Source organism: Chrysochloris asiatica, unplaced genomic scaffold, assembly GCF_000296735.1.
Source record: "Chrysochloris asiatica unplaced genomic scaffold, ChrAsi1.0 scaffold00121, whole genome shotgun sequence".
Taxonomy (NCBI): Eukaryota; Metazoa; Chordata; class Mammalia; order Afrosoricida; family Chrysochloridae; genus Chrysochloris; species Chrysochloris asiatica.
Genome location: NW_006408639.1, coordinates 3,980,929 through 3,994,005, shown reverse-complemented (window position 1 = coordinate 3,994,005; position 13,077 = coordinate 3,980,929).

Here is a 13,077-nt window from a genome sequence, read left to right as displayed (position 1 = left end):
TCTATATTTAGGTGGTATATATTCAAGATCATATTTGGATCTTGTGGAATTAGATTAATTTTCTTCGGCTTCAATCTGAACTTACATATGAATACTTGATGGCCTGTTCTGTAACAGCACCTGACTTTGTTTTGGTTGATGATATTGTGCTTTTCCTCTGTGTCTTCACATGGATACAGTCAGTTTGACTGCTGTCTATCCCATATGATGAGGTCCATGTGTCTAGTCACCTTTTATGTTGTTTAAAAAAGATATCTGCTATAAATAAATAATTGATCTTACAAGTCTGTCATGATGCTATCACTACCTTTATTTCTATAACCAAGACCATATAACCCAACTACTAATTTGTCCTTATTGTTTCCAACCTTCACATTCCAGTCAACAGTAATTATCAATACATCTTGATTGCATGTTTGATCAATTTCACTATGGATAAGTTGGTAAAATTCTTCAATTTCATCATCACTAGCTTTAGTGGTGGTTGTCCAACTTTGAATAATAGTGATATTAACTCCTCTTCCTTTTGTTGTTTGATGTTGTTAAGTGCCGTGGAGTGGATTCCCTGATTAGGGTTTCTGAGGAGTGGCTGGTAGGTTTGAACCGCTGACTTTGCAGCTCAAACTAACCTTTTGGTTCAGCACATTATCCTGCAGTGCCACACCAGGACTTTCTTGTAGTAGAATAGATATTATTCCATCACAGACAGCATTCTTCTTCAAGATAGATCATGAAATGTTCTATTTTTATGCTGCATATGATGCTATTCGCCTTCAGTTTGTCATTCCTGGTATAGTATACTCTGATTGTCAGATGCAAAATGGTCAATACCAGTCCATTTCAGCTCACTAATACCTGTGATTGGGGTCCTTCTGTGTTTCTGTAGAATAAGCACTGGACTACTAACTGCAAGGTCAGCAGTTCAAACCAACCAGGCACTCCTCAGAAACCCTATGCAGGATTGCTATGAATTGAAACCAGCTCAACTGCACTTAGTAACAACAACAGCATTCATCATGAAATGTTCAATTATGTTTCCTCTTCCTATTACTGAACGCCAACCAAAGTTTGTTTTAGACACTATTTTATGCTTCAGTTAGTAGATCAATGGGTATAGAAAAATGATACAGTGAAGAAGATAAATGGATATAAGATTCTTGAAAAGAAAATGAAATCTGTGGAGATTTTTTTTTTTTTTTTTTTTGTCTAACTATTCCCATCCTTTCCTACCACTGAGTCTATAAACAATTTGCCTGAAAATGGAGAGTCACTTCCTTCTTCTTGTCATTTAATTCCAGGGTGAGTTTGTTGAAAGTCTAATTCACTTGGCAAAGAGAATTATAATCTCAAGGAGTTCAGAGATGACTGTGAGTACTGAATAGACTAATGTCCCTACATCCCTCTTTCTCACCAATATATTCTAAAGTAAAGACTTTAGAAGCTGTTCTTTTTTTCTTCTTCTTCTTCTTTCCCCACATCACCCTGCTCTGTGCTTTACGGGTCCTCAAATCAAAGAGACGTATACCACACATTCATTGCATTTCTTCAAGAATTTAGTTAGGTTCGGTTTCTCTCTGTGTTTTGATCTTGTTCATATTGGTTTTGCTCCCTTGTCAGCCTATAGAACAGCCTATATTCTTCTTTGCAGACTTGAACACAGTGAGGCTCTGCTTGTCAATATGCCTGGCTGGGAAATCTATGATTAAAAGTTATGTTACTCATTATTGTGGAAAATCAAAGTGGGAACAAAGCTTACTGACCATTTTTAGAAACAATTTCTTGCTCATTGCTTTTTGTGCTCTTTCTTAAAAACAAAGCTGTAAATTGCCACATTTCACTGAGATGGCAACACACAGAGCAATTTGTATTTATGCAAAAAATCCCATTACTCATTTTTCTTTCAAATTAGTTTCTAAGAGTTTCTACCTGAAAGAGTGCTAACATAGGTAATTATTTTAAGATGTGTTAGCTGGAATTTTACAGAGCAAAGCCTCCATGTTCTGGTCTTGACGGATAACTATCACTGCTGTTCATTTTCCTAAGGATAATGGTTGGAGCTTGTGAGCCACAAAATCAATGACATGAATGATTATTTGCCAAGGAAATCAATGTATCTAGCTCCTGTTAAATGTGTCCATCATGAATAGAAAACATATGATAATGAATGCATGCTGGCAGAATGGAATGAAGCTCTGAGAGACCTCTGTTTTTTTTTTTTTTTTTTTACCAGTGGGTCACAATGGCTTTCAGTCATACAGATGCAATTAAATAAAACAAAGGTGTAGACAGATGTAAAATGTCTTTCAAAAAAAGGAAAAGTCTCTAGGAAGGGAAATAATTCTCAGAAAGCCATAAAGCCTGTGCAAAGACTAGCAACTCTTCCTCTTTTTCTCACTGTCGAAAGAAAGAAAGGAAAGAAGGAAGGAAGGAAGGAAAGAAGAGAGAAATCAAACTAAAAACACAAAAATCTTTAGGCCATTTAAAAAGGTACAGTATTAGTGTAACTGGTACTCACAGTCTTCTTTAGACCTCTTTGCATTATATTTCTCTTTGCCAACTGAATTATAAGTTCAATAATGTTAACTGGAATCAGGTTCAGCCACCAGTACGATACTTACGTGACTTCACTAAGGAATGGAGCATACATTCTGGGATGGGGCACTCACAATTTTCCAGGTCTTCCACAGTTCAAAAAGACAGCGGAAATAGATAAAAACAGTTTAGCAGTCTATAGTTCGTATGAGAAATATGAGGCATTCTGCTCCTACAAAGATTTACAAGCCTCAGAAACCCTATTCAGGGTCACTCTGAGTCAGAACTGATTCAACAGCGCTTAACAGCAACCAAGTCTACAGGTAGTGTCGTACCCAAAGTGCCCATAACAGATACTCTCCCAAAGATTCATCACCTTTTTAAAAGGGAGGGGGGACTTTTCTTGTGAGATAGATTTTGAAATTTTATTTATTTAAAAGAACACTTAGTATTTTAAATTGTAATTTATGGGGCAAAGCCTTATTGTTCTAGAGAATCTTATCATATATATCAACTCCTTGCTTGTTGGCACAAAAATAAAGCATATCGATATTGCTTTAAGAAGCAAAATCAGGGTTTGTCACTGGGAAGCATTTGCTTAGTTGCTTGAAGGCAAGTGAGAGAGACATTATGTTTATGAATGAGCACAGTGGCAGTAGATCTTTCAGGATTGAGAACAAGAGGGTAGGAAGACACAGGGTGAACAATGAGCTTTGCAAGTGAACTGTCATGATCTGTGTTAACTTACCAACATATCAGTCCTGATGTCATTGGCATCAAAAGCTACTTGACACATAATAAAAAGACAGTTGGGATGGGCTTATTGAGAATTATAATGAAATATGAACCAGATGAAAAATCAGAGGTTTGGTTTAACTTAGCAAACAGTTCATTTTTCATATAGCCCACACTGGTTTCCAAAGAGCCTGCGAATACTACTGGGAGCACTTAGAATTTTGTAACATATTTAAAATTTTGGCTAACCCTGGTCACCAGATTTATACCTATAGGAATCCAAAGAGTGGACATTTCCTTGACTTTTAGAAGAATAAATTTCATTTTTACATAGGAATGTCTATCAAGTAATGAGGAGTCCTGGTGTGTGACACTGTAGGATAAACACTGAACTGCTAATCACAATATAGTTAAACCTACCTTTACATTTTGATTTCATTAACTGAAATCTGGTTAATTATATTTGTGTAATATCTTTGACCAAGCCTTCCTTTACATTACTAATTCATTAACTGAGATCTGGTTTATTACATTTGTGTAGTATCTTTGGACTTATCTTATCAGTTGGCTTAGAGACAAAGATGAATTAAAACTTGCCAAGGAATTTCAGAGTCCTTAAAATTTCTGTATAAAGTATGAGTGTCCATTAATGTGAACAAGACTAATAAATAGACTATTTGGGGGCATCGCGGGTTAGTTTATGAACAAACTAGTTCTGCTTCATTTTTGTTCTAATTTTGGGGGAAGAGTCGGGAGAGATCATATTAAGGATACAGTTGAACTGTTTAGTCCCACACAGATGCAATTTGTGTCCCATTGGTTGAAAACCCTGTTCAATCCTAAGTAAATTCTGTGTCAGATGCAAGTTTGAAGACATTTGAATATTAATAAAGATCTATTTCTTTCATAAATAACAATAGATGGGAAATGAGAAATTGGATAGGGCTGTGTGCACGTAGGTAAACTCTGCATTAAAATGGAATTCACCAATGGTAGTATTGTCAGTTAAAGTACTATGACACATAGACAATGAAATCATATATAAAGTGTTCTCACTTTACAAAATAGACAATTGAACAACTATAATTGATTCATGTATTGCAATTTTCATTCCATTAGTTAGACTATATATCCAAAATTGGAGTTGTCAATCAGAGAAAATTAATGCATATTTTATAGTTCGTATTATTAATTGGAGGAGGGAAAATCATTCTTTGTACTCAGATTCAACAGCCGTATATACAGTTTAGGTTACGCAACAGTAAATATACATGTTTTTTTTTTAGTCATATAATTAGTTTTAGTACCTTGGCAAATTTGTGAAAACAGGTTAATATGAATCCCCATGGAATAGTAAAAGTTGTTTTCATTTCATTTTAATTCACTTTATTGATTGTATTATTCTTCTAGACTGTCATTTTTATTGACTTACATACTTACTCTTATATTCTGGAGGACCCTGTATTTATTCAGTCTATACAACTGCATAACTAACTCAAGAAGAACATCTCATATCTATGAGGATCAATAGACTAAATTTGTTAACGATGTGTGGATAAAATGTACACGATGCTATTGTCATTAAGTGCTGTTGAGTCAGTTCCTACTCATAACAAACCAGTATAGGGCTTCTGAGGAGCAGCTGGTGCATTTGAACCACCAACTTTGCAGTTAGCAATACAGTGCTTATCCTACAGTGCTACACCAGGAATCCAAAATGTACACACATGATTTAAATTTTTATAAGTTCAAAGATAAATGAAGCAGTTATAGATTTCTTGTGGGGTAAAGGACTTATTTTCACCCTATCTAGGGTGGTCATTGTCCTTGGCTCTGAATAATAACCATTGTTGTAAATGGACTTTGTGACCACACTCGAGAATTTATGCTGGCAAGTGGCTACTGGACAGATCAGAAAATTCTCCCCTGGGATACTGATATCAACTAGCCTATGATGTAGGACTGGCTGGTAAAGGCCCAAACATTGACGGTTCAGTGAACTGCCTGGTTGAAAAGAACATCTGTTCTCTAGAAAATAGGTAGCATGTCCCTTAGGACACAAAAGCTCAACATCAGAAACCTTCCAGAGCACATTATATGCATCTTTTCATTCATACCCTTTTTGATAATAGTGAGTCTGTAGACATAAGTGTGGTACTCTTTGTGAGTTTTGTGAGTCAATCACTGTAACACATGATCAAATCCGAAGGGACAGTAGGAGCTAACAGGTCATAAAAGTAAGGGTGCTTATGACAGGTGTCTTTAAGAGGTAGTGGGAAACCAGCCTCAAATTATATGACCAGCAGGTTTGAAACTATGGCCACTGCGTGGGCTTTTCAAATTTATAGTTGGAATCTGCCTTTTTGGAAGTCTGAAAGACTATGTCCTTTAAACTTCTGATCTCTGATGTAGATCTAGGTGGCTTAGGTAAGGTAGAGTGTGCCATGGGTTGTGTCTGGTGACAAAGATGGAACATCAGGGACATGAGTACTAGCTCTATCTCCATATTTGGGGAACTGGACTCAAGCTGACATTTCTACATAGTTTGTCATATTGACTTTTTCTCTACATTTCCTACCTACTCGGGGTATTTTTATTACTTTCATTTCAATGTAGCACTTTATATTTAGAATCTTTATATTTGATGTTCAGATTCTTCCAATAACTAGCTTTGGACATTATTTAAATCTTTCCCTGTATAGGTTAGTTAGAAAATAAACAATTTATGTTTCAAATTATTTTCTAACTCCAGGTATTTGCACATTTTATTAAATTATTTTGTCCTGTCTTCTAAAGCAATTCTTGAAAATCTTATGTTTGGCTCTTTTATTCATCATTTTCTTTTTTCTGTTCATGTTAACTGTATTCTATACTCAAAGTTGCAGAATATTTTCTAGCATCCATTTTGGTCCTATTTTTTATTTTTCTTCTATCCTTTTCATTTACTTTCTTCATGTGTCTAATCGTTTACTTTCTTCATGTGTTGTTGAAGAATAAAAGTATTTTTGATGAAAAGGTCGTCGGGCTTAAAAAAATTCAGTCATGACCAGATGAAGGAGTTCCAAAAAGATTGTGGAAAATGGAATTAAAAGATAATGGAAATTTTCCACAAACTTTTTGAAGTCCCTTCATATTTTACAAATACTAATCCTTCTTTTTTATTTTGTTTTCAACTTTTGCATTCCTATCACCAGTAGCTTACCAACACACTGTGAATGCAAATCTAATCAATTTCAGACTGAAACAGTTTGTAAACATTTTCAGTTTTTTCATGTTTGGAATTTGTCTTTTCTTGTAGTTGTAAGGTTGCAATCCTATCACAGACAGCATTGCACTTCAGGATAGATCTTGAAATATTCTTTTGGACAATATTCTTAATCTGACACCATTCTTCTTCAATTTGTCATTCTTGGTATAGTAAACCACGTGATTGTTCAATTCAAAATGGCTAATGCCGTTCCATTTTACCCCTCTAATTCTTGAGATAAGGAGCTCTGGTAGTGTAGTGGTTACGAATCAGTGCTAACCTTAAGGTTGGCAGTTTGAAACTAGCAGCTGTTCCACGGGACAAAGATGAATCTTTCTGCTCCCGTAAAGATTTGCAGCCTCAGAAACCATTTGCAGTTGGAACTGACTCCACGGTACTTAACAACAACAACAATTCCTAGGATATTGATCTTTAAGAATTCCATTTCATTTTTGACATCTTTCAATTTTCCTAATTTATATGGTATACATATAATACATTTTTACCTTATTTTATTAATGGTTGTTTACAGCTGTTGCCCTGGTGTTTTGCTAGAGGTTAGTGTGGTATAGTGCAAAGTTGGTTTGAACCTCAAGGGCAGCATTTCAGGCTCATCACCTGCTTCTTGGAAACCCTATAAGGCGGTCACTATAAGTTGGAACCAACAAGACAGCACTTAACAACAACAACAACAGTAGCTGTTGCACCTCATTTTGAGTTGTGCTCCATCAGCATTTGAAAATCCAAAAGGCTTTCTTCCATCTGCATCTTTATTGCTGACTGTACTCTAAGAATATAATTATTCCCCAATAGAGTTTTCTGGCACTTTAAGACAATGTTCAGTGGCTATCCATAAGGTTTTCACTAGCTAAAAATAATAAACAAGGTGAACATTTTTTTTAAAGTTTTTATTGTGGATTATGTTATAGTTTTTACATGGGAGAATATTAGCTTTACATTCGTCCTATCTTATTTCGCTTCATTGCAATGATTACAATCTCCTGCATGCATCATCAAACAACTAACGGGTATGCTCCATAAGCCTGCCCCCTAGCCATCAACACACATCCCCTCTCCCTCCCAGAGGAGACAGTCCCCAGCCGTTTCATTTCTCCACATCATCGTCTCTGCCTCCATCTCTGGCATCACTGCTTCTCTGGATAAGTTCCCGCTCTCTGCTCTTCCTCTTTGATGGTCCCAGGGTCCTCTGCTCCTGGACTGCAAGATCAGCCACTCCCCTCCTTTTGTTACAAAATGTCTACCTTTACATTTCCAACACTCACAGTCAGTCCTGATAGCAGTTATTCACTATTGAACCACAACAGTCTTATCCCCATCTCCTGTCACCAGCCCCATCCAGACAGGTTGAAAACCACTCAGTGAAGATTCTACCTTCCCCCATACCCTCTGAAACTAGGCTCCCTCTTGAAAGCTTGTAAACCAGTTACTTCGTGCCTTTGTTGTTGTTGTTATGTGCCATGGAGTGGGTTCCGACTCATAGAGACCCTGTACAGGGTTTCTGAGGTTATAAATCTTTACGGGAGCAGAAAGCCTTATCTTTGTCCCACAGAACAGCTGACAGTTTCGAACTGCTGACCGTGAGATTAGCAACCTGATTCGTAACCACTACACTAACAGAGCTCCTTTAGGGCCTTTGTAATCCCCCCACCCCAATTTTAGGTAGCCAGTGTCTAAGTTGCTCATACCTGGCAACCCTGTGTACAAAGGAGATGGGAATGATCCTTGCTGTAATGATTTGTAAGGTGAACATTTATTAAGCTAAAAGCTGTGAAAAGAAAGTTCTAGAATCAGATATAATATTGAAGGATCTTTTTTTGGGGGAAAAAATGGTTGACACAGAAAGAATCAAATGAAGGTTGAAGAAATACACAGAGTCACTGTATCAAAAAATGTTATATGTTGATTTGGTTCTAAGTCTTCTTATGTAAAACTTAGAACCAACAAGAGTAGCTGGTGTGAAGATATGTTATCTTTCCTATGGTAAGTTTTACATTTTTTGGGAAATGAGTAGAGTTGAAACATATATTGGTTTTGAATAAGTGGTATGGAAAAAAAAAAAGAAAACAATTTTCTAGGGTTGTTTCTTGTTTCTCTGTTTCCTTCTGGATTCAGGACAAAAATGGGTCAATACCGGCATACTACACTGTTGTGATAAGAGAAGTTCTTGACCTTAAGAGTGCTGCTTCAATGTCTTGTAGCTTTCCAAGGTTTGCATCAACTATTGGAATCAGGATGTTATTCAATTTACATTTTAAAAGTGGTAGCAAACAAAAAACAGAGATTTGTTTTACTATTTATTATCAGATATTTATTATCACTAGACATCTCAGTGACCATACTATTTCCTGGGGAAACAAAACAAAACAAAAACTCCATTTTTCCTCTTCTGGACTGTTTTCCTCTTTTAGAGAAAGAACTTCAGGATCATCATGGAACCAAAATCAAATTCCCAAAGTGGACTTTCACCTTCTGACATCCTAATTGAAGTCACATCATGTAGTAACTCGTATGTATGTGAGTCTGAAGACATCTCCTATCCATGCCAGTTGCAGTTGAGTCTATTATGACTCATGATAAATCCAAATGTGTAAGAGAACTGTACTCTCCACAAGGTTTTCTTTTCTCTGTTGAAAAAAATTTATTCCACAAGGCTTTCCGTGGCTGATTTTTCAGAACCAGGTTACTAGCCTTTTCTCTAGATACATCTCTGGGAGTATTTGAACCTCAAACTTTCCAGTTAGCAGTTGTGTCCTTTAGCCATTTGCTGCATTCGGGCCTTCTATGCGTAGCGGTGGGGAATTTCCTTATGGTTGGCTATAGTGTTATATCATGTTAAAGGTTTTCTAGCAACATCATTCATTTTGACACATATTAAATAAGGTCTTGCAGTTCAAGGGAAATGTCCCATCTGCCTTTGTTGCTATCATAGTAATATGTTTCCAGATTGGGAAAAAAAAAAAATCTAACTGTGTTTTTCTACATAATGTTATTTCAGTATTTCAGTTGATAGCACAATCAATACATCAGTCTCTGTGGCAGTTTCTGACCTAGACTATATCATCGTATTAATCAATCAACTTGTAGAGACATTCAAAGTAAATCCCTGCTTGACAGTCGCATAGCTAAGAGAGAAGGCCAGAGGACAGAAGCAGCATTTTAGGTTACACATATCAAATGCATTTAGAAAACATACTTTCAGAGGTCACCAGGCACTGTAGGATAAGCACTGGACTACTAACCATAAAGTTGGCAGTTCAAGCACACCAGCTGCTCCTCAGAAACCCTATAAAGAGTTGCTATGAATTGAAACTGACTGAACAGCATTTAACAAGAAATGAAAATAAATAGTATATATTAATTTTCTCATTTGATCAATATTTTCAAAAATTACAAATCTCCCTAAACCACGTTTTCATATAATGTGCCTAGCTTATTGTTTATTTGAAAAATAATATGTAGAGAGATTATGGTGGTAATGGAGTTCCGTTTGGCAGTAGATTTTTAGGAGATGGCAAAGGGTGGCTTAGAGTTTATGTTTACAGTTTTCAGTCTCCTACTTGTGAAGTGGTATTGAAACAGTTTCAACTCATAACTCCCTGGAATAGGGCTTCGGATAAGCAACTGATGGGTTCGAACCATTGATTTTATTTATCCTACACTGCTTATCCTTTGCTTTTCTTACAATGCCAAACAAGAGCTCCATACTTTACTTAGGAAGTACATTATTTAGTAAAACACCAAAACAAGGTATGTAGGCATTGTCATTCAATAATATAAAGAAATAATAATAACTTAAAAAGAAAATATAAACACTTATTTGGTCTCTCTTTTAATTACCTCAAAAACATTTCAGTCAACTTTTTCTAAAACAACTCCATTGGACAAAGCACTCATCAGAAAGACTAAAGTACTGTTTAACAATCATTTAGTTACTCTCTGTTTACAGAGGACAGCCTTGAAATTAATGAGGAGTCTGTTTTCTTTGCTAGAAGAACACAGAAATATTTTGCCAAGAAGGAAGAAGGTCTGAAGGTTCATACTGCTTGCAGTTTTCAGCAGGTGGGGTATGAGAAATCAATGAAATAATAATTGACAAAGCTTTGGAATTTCAGTTGTAGAATTTCCACCATTCATGGGGGAGACCTGGGTTGATCTTCAGGCTATGAACCTCATTTGCTGGCATTATGATGCTGTACGTGTTTCAGCCAAGCTTCTAAATTAAGATACACTAGAAAGAAAAACCTGGCAATTAATTTACAAAAATTAGCCAATGGAAACCGTATAGATCACAATGATCAGATCATCAGCTTTCTTGGGGGCTGCACTGGAGTGAGCAGCCTTTTGTTATATTGTACATTGTAGTTTCCATGAGTTAGGACCAAGTCGTTACATTTTAGTGGAATTGGAGTCCTGGTGTGGTGCTGTGGGTTAATGCGCTGGACTGCAAAGTTGTTTGAACTGCAAGATCGGCAGTTCATGCTCACTAACTGCTCCTCAGAAACTCTACATAGGGTCTCTATGGATTGGAACTGACTTGACGGTATTAACAAAAACAACACACTTTTATTTAAAAATTAAAAAAAAAAAGTCTTGTAGACAAAATTTCAAAGAAACCATAATTGTCATTTGTACAAGAAACTTTCATTCTTCTTTTTTAAAAAATTATTATGTCATTTTCCATCTTACCCACCCACACAGAGGCAGTGGCTCTAAGTACTTAATGTGTGACCATAGATTCATATGCTTCCTTAAGGATGCATAATAGTTTTCCTGTGAAGGTTTAATTCACATAAAGGACACTCAGCCAGCATTCTTGTTTTTTGGTTATTAAACATTGTCATTTTAATTTATTCTGTTTATTGTTTATTACTATTCACTGTTTTTACTGCAGTATATGCTGCTGAAATACACTGCATTTATTTGTCACCTTTGCAGGGCATTGAGGTTGCTTGCAACTTTCCAGTAATATGAAACAATGATGCAAAGAGCACCCTGTACTTTATACCTTATGGATACTGTTTCTCCAGTCTGAATGGGTTATGGGGTGGGAGAGGAAAGGGATACCAGAGTTCATATTGCATTAATGTACACTTCATTTCATTAAGTTGTAATAGATTTCTTTTTAGAAAGTCTGTGCACAGAAATCCACAATTTTGTTCTATCAAAGCCATCCATTTTTTAAGAATTCTTCCTCTTCCTTAAGATGATCATTCCTTGTCCTTTAGAACACTTTTCTTCAGTACTTTATTTTCTCTGGGCTTCATTTCTGTGTCACTGGTTGGTCCTTAACTCCTTTGCATTTTCTTCTAAGCCTCTTGCATTTTCCTCAGATTCCCCACTTCCCCCCACCTTCCTGAACTTTGTTCTTAGACATTCTCATCTACACATTACTCATTGTACAAATAATTTCATACAATCTCGAGACTACAATTAATATCTATACGTCTGTAAATCCCACATATCTATGTAGACTTGCCCCATCCACTAATACATGACTGTATGTATCCAAGTGCAAATAGATTTGCCTGAGTAGCAGCATCAATAGGTGGTATGGATTAAGAGATTCATTGCAAAGAATTAATTCTGGTGGTTGCAGAGGTTGGTGAAGAAAGTCAACAATCCATATAGTATGCTATGAGAAGGTGTGAGCTAGAACTCAGACACAGGCTAACGTTTGTTCAGGGAAGGTTCGTCTCTGTCTTTCCACAGATTGACTCTCATCCATAAAGATCATACACAACATTCCCCTTTCCTTAAAGTCAATTCATTATGGACTTTAATAACATCTTCAAAATATCTACCCATGAACACCTAGATTACTCACTGTGGACTGTACCCTAGCCAAGTTGACATAGAAAACTCAAACCATTCTTTTCACTAGCCACATCTAAAATAAAACCCCTATTTATTTTTATCCTAGCTTTCAAGCTTCTCCAATAATCTACCCATCTCAATTCATAACAACTCTGTTTCATGAACTACTCAGGCAGAAACTATAAGAGTACTATCATACATTTCTCTCATACCTTGTATTCGGTCTGCTAACAGTACTTGTCCGTGCTCTCTTTAATGTAGCCAGAATATAACGGATTCCAACAAACACTACTGAAATCTAGTCCAGGTCATAACTTGTGTCCCTAGTCTTTGTGTCTCCAGTCTTGCTGCTCTGTGGGCCCTTCTCCCAGATTTCTTATAATATCAAATCATGCTGTTCCTCTCACCAAAAGGCCCCAATACTTCTTATCACAAATAGAAAGTAAAAAAAAAAGAACAAAATTTAATGAATAAAAGAATGGAAAGAAGTCTGGTGGCATAGTGGGTTATGTGTTGAGTTCTTAACTGCAAGGAAGAAGTTCAAAACCACTAACCCATCTGTTGGAGAAAGATGAGGCTTTCTGTTCTCATAAGACTTACAGCTTCTTAAACTCTATAGAGGATTGCTATGATTTGGAACCATCTCAATGGCATATAGCAGCAGCATCAAATAAATACCTGTCCTTTTAGTTTCTTTTATGTGGGTTGTTTTTAACAGGGGAAAGAAA